Raw genomic sequence first — 8,181 nt, 5'->3', positions numbered from 1 at the left:
ATAAGTCTTTGTATGTACATATTCATATTTCTTGGGTAGATATCGAGGAGTGGATTGATTGGAAGATATGGTAGGCATATATTTAACTTTTAAAGAAACGTCCCAACCATTTTTCATCAGCAATGTCTGAGAGTTCTGTTTCTTCCACATCCTGGCCAACACTTGGTATAGTAAGTCTTTTTAATTCCAGCCATTCTAACACGCATGTGATGTTATCTCATTATGCTTCTGATGTGCATTTCCATAGTAACAACTGATGTCGTGCATGTTTTATGGTGCTTAGTTGCCACCCCTATATTTTTATTGGTGAAGTGTCTGTTTAAATATTTTATGGGATTGCTGGTATACCTAAATATAGGTATTTTACCGATAGGATTTGTAAATATTTTCTCTCCTGTGTAATTTGTCTTTTCATTCTCTTACCAGTATCTTCTGAAAAACAGACTTTCCTAATTTTGAGGAAGCCCAATTTGTCAATTTTTTCCTTTCATGGATAATGCTTTTGGTGTCATATCTAATATAATAATGCCAGCTCATTAATGCATTTACAGAGATGTTTTAAAATAGTACGTCCAGTCTCTTAATTGATTTATTGTATTGAACTTCTTTCAATCCCAGGCTCCCATTAGAAAAATTCCTGGATGAGAGAATGAAGAGGATGGAAGAAGCCTTCCCATCATTTCATAAACCTCACTGTGCAGGTAATTACCTCTCTCTATAAACAAAACCCATCCTATCAACTTCTCGAAGGTACTTTGTTCTACTATCAATAGAGTCAGGATTATCCCCTTTCTTTTTTTTTTTTTTTCCGTACGCAGGCCTCTCACTGTTGTGGGCTCTCCCAGTGCAGAGCACAGGCTCCGGACACGCAGGCTCAGCGGCCATGGCTCACAGGCCCAGCTGCTCCGCGGCATGTGGGATCTTCCCGGACCGGGGCACGAACCCGTGTCCCCTGCATCGGCAGGCGGACTCTCAACCACTGCGCCACCAGGGAAGCCCTATCCCCTTTCCTAAAAGTTGCTTCTCTGTAATAAACGTTTACAAAGTTCTTTTGCATATATTATTTCATTTGCTCTTCATAATACCCCTGATGAAGTATGCAAGGCAGGAATTATTCACATTTTACAGCTGGGGAAGCTGGAGCTTGGGGGATAATTTGTCCAGTATCACACAAATAATAAGTAATAATTCTGGGCCTTGAATCTAAATTCTTAAGTCCTGATAATGTGAAATGTGAATTTGATCCGAACAGTAAGTAATTTGTTTATATATGCTTCTAATTTATGTTTTTTAAGTGTAAACACATTAAATGTAATGTTAATATAAATATAATACATAAATAATATAACTAAAAATAAATAATATACATATACATATAATGTTAATATAATTAGAGTGTTTGTGATCAACACTACAGCACAGAGTGTTTAAACACAGTGCTTCTCAAACTCTAAGCCAGTAGTGGATCTTGTTAAAATGCAGAGTCTGATTCACAAGGTCTAGTCTAGGGTTTGACCCACAAGCTCTGCTGTATAATAAGCCCCCAGGTGTAGCTGAAGGTCTGCAGACAGACCACTCTTTGAGTAGCAAGTGTTTCACAATTTTTGCAAACAAGAACTTATGGTGTGAGGGGCAGTAAAGTGTGGTTAAAATGTCCTGGATGAGCGACCAGGTAATTTTGGCTCTGATCTTAAAAAAGCCACTTGGGGACTTCCTTGGTGGTTCAGTTGTTAAGACTCTGCACTACCAATGCAGTGGGCATGGGTTCAATCCCTGGTCGGGACAACAACAACAAAAAAACGCACTTGACTGCTCCCCATACCCTTCCCCAGTGTGCGCCTCCCCAGTCCCGAGACCTTGGTGGCCATTTGACTGAGGCAGTGGCTCGCCCCCCCAAGTTCACATGGTGGCGCAGCACTGTGCCTGCAGGCACAATTAAAATAAATAAAAAACAATGAAAAGCCCAACCAACCAACAACAACGAAAAGCCATTTTCAGGATGCTATCACTTGGAGTGATAGTAGAGATTTTATAACCCAGGTTTTTCTTTTTTACATGGATGGAAATCTAGCTCAGAGAGGTAACTAAAGCTGCCTGAGGTCTCAGAGCAGGACCAGAAAAGCTGGGTCAAACTGGCTCTAGTACCAGTTCTTTTTCTGCCACCACACATGGCCTCTCCAGACACCAGTGATGATTAGCCCTAGGGCAGGCCCCTAAATCCATCAGCCTCAGTAAGTATATCCTCACCTGTAAAATGAGAGGGTTAGACATGATCACTATGACCCCACTACCTCTAATACTCTCTGAAAGTTGTATCTCCTTTACTTCTCATGTTGGAAAAGAATAGAAGGACAAGAGATGGGTCCCCCCTCCTACTGTAGCAATTTAGACCTAAGGCAATTAACTCAAGCACAGAGTGTTGTTTAAAATAAAATTTCAAGTGGGAATGTACTCTTTCCACTGTTAGGAGAAAGTCCCCTGATTCTCAGTCTCTGTCAAGTGAGAAAATTGTTTTGCCTTTTGCCTTGAAGCACTTGTGTTATTTTCAGCTGAGTTGCCTTAAGGACTAAATTATAGGGTGGGCTTGGAACTTGGCTTCTTTTTTGTGTCAAAGAGATAACAAAAACTCATCATCCTATTCCTTAGTCATTGCCAGACCTCCCAGGAGGGAGCTTTACTAGCCCTTCAGTTGTGGTCTTGACTTTTTATTTTGTTTAAACTGTCAGGGTCCATTACTAGGGATTGGGAAAGAGACAGTGGAATTGGTCTTTAGAAGATGTATTTGAAGATTTCTTTTAGATGAAGGAAATAAAAATTCCTAATGATTTTATAACTTTCTAGAAAAAAAGCATATTTGTACGAACATTCAGAAAAAAGAAACTGTATTATTCAATCCCACATACAAAATAAAGAAAAAGGAGACTAAAATAGAATAGAAAGTTTTCTGGCTTTTTGCCAAAGAAAACCAGCTAGCCTTTTGGTATATTCGGTAGATCCATGCATCCTGATTAAATTCAAACCAACAATAGCTATTTTGAATCTCTACTAATGAAAGTAGGATGCCATTAAAAAAATGATTGTCAAATCAATGAGCAAATCTGCCCACAACTAGTTAATGCTGCAGTCAGGATTCAAACATAGATCTTACTGATTTCAAACTCCTTAGCTATTGTGGCATACTGCTTTTCTCAAGGCAGTAATCTCAGTCTATCTCATTTTAACTGGTAGATTCTGATCCAAGCTAGGCAAATATCCTCTGATGCAATTTTTTTTAATTTTACTGTTTTTTAAAAAAGTATAGTTGATTTAAAAGTTGTGGCAATCTTTGCTGTGCAGCAAAGTGACTCAGTTACACGCATAGAGACATTCTTTTCTTTTTGTACTCTTTTGCATTATGGTTTATCACGGGGTATTGAATATAGTTCCCTGTGCTATTCAGTAGGACCTTGTTGTTTATCCACCCAATATATAATAGTTTACACCTGCTCATCCCAATCTCCCAGCCCTTCCCTCCCGCTTCCCCTTGGCAAGCACAAGTCTGTTCTCTATGTCTGTGAGTGTGTTTCTGTTTTGCAGATAGGTTCATTTGTGCCATATTTTAGATTCCACATATAAATGATATATTACGGTATTTGTCTTTCTTTCTGACTTACTTCACTTAGTATGATAATCTCTAGTTGCAGTCTGATGTAATTTTGAATTTAGTGATTCTCCCCAAGAGAGCATAAGGAAACCCAAGGCAAAAGAATTTGCCAGACCTGTGCTTGGGGAAAAGTAGGTTCAACTCTTGTTCTTGAATGACCCACTTCCCTGGACCACTCCAATTTAGGAATACTCCCATACAAGTGAGAAACTTCCAGAAGTTCCTCTGTTCTCTGAATCAGCTCTGTTGCAGCCGAACAATCAGGACAAGGAAGGTCAAGAAGGTCACTCCTTTCCTCAGCAAATATTTTTTGAGCAGGTTCTAAGTACCAAGGACCTGGGTAGGTGCTGGGGATACGAAGAAGAAAGCAAATTGCTCTTACCTTCAAGGAGCTCACAGACTAAAGGGGAGAGCATCACAAATGAAGGGCTACACAGTAGAATCATTTAGTAGCTGTGATGGGAGTTTGTACAAATGCATGGGTGTAGAGGAAGATGGGACTCAGGTCTGATCAGATGAGACAAGGCAGACCTTACAGAGGAGGTGGGGTTTGAGCTGAGATGTGAAAGTTGAGCAGGAGTTTTCCAGGTACCTACGCTGGAGTCGGTATTTAGGAAGAAGGAAAAACACATGCAAAGGCATGGATGCCTGTTAGAGCCCTGAGGGTGAGAATCTAACGTGAGGTGGTGGGGTGGGGCAGAGCAGGAAGTAAGAGCAGACACATCACAGGAGGGCTGGGGCAGCCCTGAGGAGGGGCCTCGTGTACTGCACTGGACAGTGTAGACCTGGTCTATAAGACAGGGGGAAGCTACTGGAGAATTTACTAAGGGCTCATAATTGGATTATCATGTTAGAAAGATCCAAAATTCAGGCCCTGGCACCCTGTAGAACCATAAATCTGCCAATGGCATTAGAGAGCTTTTAAGGAATTATTCCAGCCATTACCCAAGTTCTATCAAAATTACGAAGTACGTAAAAGTCTTCGCCCACCTTTCTCACTTCCTTCTTCTCTTCCAGCACTGTGTTCTGTCCTTTACCATCTAACATCCTACATCCCACCCACCCAGGCATTCCCATTTTCCAAAAGTCCAAATTAAACCTTGCTACCTAGTACCTAAACTCAAATTCACAAGACCATCTCAGACATTGCCTCAATAAAACAGTTGGCACAAATGGATGTTTATGAACAGGTAGACTTAACACTGTGTCCTCCGGCCTTCTACCATCCCCCCACCAGGTGTGGGAGAATGCTGTCCTGGGGTGAACTTGGCTTGACTGAATCCAGAAGGGCAATTCTGGCAGGGAGAGGGTCTCTTCTCTGGAGATTACCTATCAAAAATTGTAAATGTGCTCTTTGACACAGAAATTCCATTTTTGTGAACCTACCCTACAGATACAGACAAATGTCCATGTGTAGGGGGTTGATTAAGGAAATTATGGAACATCTCTAAATGTTGATGTCTGTGAGTTAGAAATGAAAAGCAAGTTGCAAAAGTGATTTCTTTTCTGGAAGAAAATTACATATGTCTATAAAATGTTTGTATTTAGAAGAAAACACTCCAAGCTCTTCCTATCAGCAAACCACGGCAAATGGGTAGGGGGTGGAAAGATGCGGGGACTTCGACTATTTATTTCATACCATTTTGTACTATTTGTATTTTTACAGGGAGTATGTCACATTTATAATAAATGATAGCCTTTATTACTCCAGCTGTGTTCTCGCCAGCTCAGAGGACAATGCATCATCTAGAACTGAATATCACATCTATTAATCCAGTTTAACTTTGCATTTGATTTTTTTGGTCCGCCTACAGTTGGCTTCTATTGAACTTGCTGTCAGTTAAGACACCTAGGTCTTTTTCACAGAAGCAGAAAGCAGTGTGGGTAAAAAAACAAGAGATAAAATTCAGTCCAATTATTGTTACTTATTGTTAAGAACAGACTTAAAACAACATGAAATCCTTGGCATTTCCAACATTTATTCATGCATCAACCCACATTCTCTTTCCTATTGATGATGTTTACGGTTTCCTTGAGTTACCATGAGGTTCAGAGTCTCTTAAGGAGTGAAAAAGGGCAGGTGGGTGGTGTGTGCAGGTAGAGCTATTTGACTGTGCTGGGGGTATTTCAATTTGTTTGTTTCTTTTATAAATGTACATTTAAAAATGTGATGCTTTTCCATAAATTTTTTTAATTTAAATAAGATTAAACTATATGAATGATTGTACAACTTCCTTTTTTTAAGGTAATACTATCTTGGATATGTTTCTATATCACTGCATGTAGATCATTCTTCCTAAAGGCAGCATTGTCTCAATAATGTTGATTTAACTTCTTGACAATCAATCTTTTTTTAACTGAAGTGTCGTTGGTTTACAATGTTTTGTTAGTTTCTGGTGTACAGCAAAGTGATTCAGTTATATATATATGTGTGTGTGTGTGTGTGTATTCTTTTTCAAATTCTTTGAAATACTGAACTATTGAATATACTTCCCTGTGCTATACAGTAGGTCCTTGCTATTTATTTTATATATATGGTGTGTGTTTGTGAATCCCAAGCTCCTAATTTGTCCCTCTCCACCTTTCCCCTTTGGTAACCATAAGTTTGTTTTCTATAACTATGAGTCTGTTGTATAAATAAGTTCATTTGTATCATATTTTAGATTCCACATATAAGTGATATCATGTGATATTTGTCTTTCTCTTTCTGACTCACTTCACTTAGTATGATAATCTCTAGGTCCATCCATGTTGCTGCAAATGACATTATTTCATTCTTTTTTATGGCTGAGTAATATTCCATTATATATATATATATATATATATATATATATATATACATATATATACCACATCTTCTTTATCCATTCATCTGTCCTTGACCAATCTTTACATGTAGGTGGGAGGAGTTGGGGAGAAGGGGCCAAAGGAAGGGTAGAGATTTTATAAATTTTATTGTTTAAAAATGCTAACCATCATCTGAGCCTTCAGCAAGTTGTAATCTTTTTGCTGGTGAAGGGTCTTGCCTTGATGTTGATGGGTGGTGGTGGCCGAGCCTGGGGTGGCCGTGGCAATCTCTTACAGTAAGACAACAAGGAAGTTTGCCATCAATTGACTCTTCCTTCCATGAACAATTTCTCTGCAATGCTGTTTGATAGCATTTTACCCACAGTAGAACTTCTTCCAAAATTGGAGACAGTTCTTTCAAACTCTGCCGCTGCTCTACCAATTAAATTTGTGTAATATTTAAATACTTTGTTGTCATTTCAACAATTTTCATAGCATCTTCACCAGGAGTAGATTCCATCTCAAGAAACCCCTTTCTTTGCTCATCCGTAAGAAGCAACTCCTCATCTGTTAAAGTTTTATTGTGAGATTGCAGCAATTCAGTTACATCTTCAGGCTTCACTTAAAATTCTAGTTCTCTTCAATTACTTCCTCCACTGAAATCTTGAACCCCTCAGAGTCATCTATGAAGGTTGGAACCAACTTCTTCCAAAGTCCTGTTGTTGATATTTTGACCTCTTCCCATGAATCATGAATGATCTTAATGGCATCTAGAATGGTGAATCCTTCTCAGGTTTTCAATTGACTTTGTCCAGATCCATCAGAGGAATCACTACCTATGGCAGCTATAGCCTTAAAAAATATATTTCTTAAATAATAAGACTTGAAAGTTGAAATTACTGTTTGATCAATGGGATGCAGAATGGATGTTGTGTTAGCAGGCACTAAAACAACATTAATCTCATTGTACATCTCCAGCAGAGCTCTTGCATGACCAGGTGCATTATCATTGAGCAGTAATGTTTTGAAGGGAATGTTTTTTTTCCTGTGCAGTGCCTCAACAATGGGCTTAAAATATTCAGTAAACCATGTTGTCAACAGAGGTGCTGTCATCCTGGCTTTACTGTTCCATTTATAGAGTCAGAGAAGATTTAGCATAATTCTTAAGGCCCCAGGATTTTTGGAATGGTAAATGAGCACTGGCTTCAGCTTAAAGTCATCAGCTGCATTAGCCTCTAACAAGAGAGTCAGCCTCTCCTTTGAAAATTTGAAGTGAGGCATCGACTTCTCCTCTCTTGCTATGAAAGTCCTAGGTGCTGTCTTCTTCCAATATAAGGCTGTTTCATCTACATGGAAAACCTATTGTTTAGCGTAGCCACCTTCCTTAATTCTCTTAGCTAGATCTTCTGGATAACTTGCAGCAGCTTCTAGATCAGCCCTTGCTGCTTCACCCTTTACTTTCATGTTATGGAGATGGCATCTGAGAAGAAGCTTCCTCACTTCTCTCAGCCACAGAATTGAAGAGTTAGGGCTTTGCTCTGGATTAGGCTTTGGCTTAAGGGAATGTTGTGGCTGGTTTGTTCTTTTATCCAGACCACTACAGCTTTCTCTGTCTTAGCAATAAGGCTGTTTCACTTTCTCATCATTCGTGTGTTCACTGGGGCAGCACTTTTAATTTCCTCCGAGAACTTTTCCTTTGCGTTCACAACCTTTGCTCACTGCTTGGCACAAGATGCCTCGCTTTTAGCCTG

Source organism: Leucopleurus acutus, assembly GCF_964270905.1.
Source record: "Leucopleurus acutus genome assembly, chromosome: 14".
NCBI classification, from domain to species: Eukaryota; Metazoa; Chordata; class Mammalia; order Artiodactyla; family Delphinidae; genus Leucopleurus; species Leucopleurus acutus.
Note: the sequence above shows the minus strand (reverse complement) of the source record.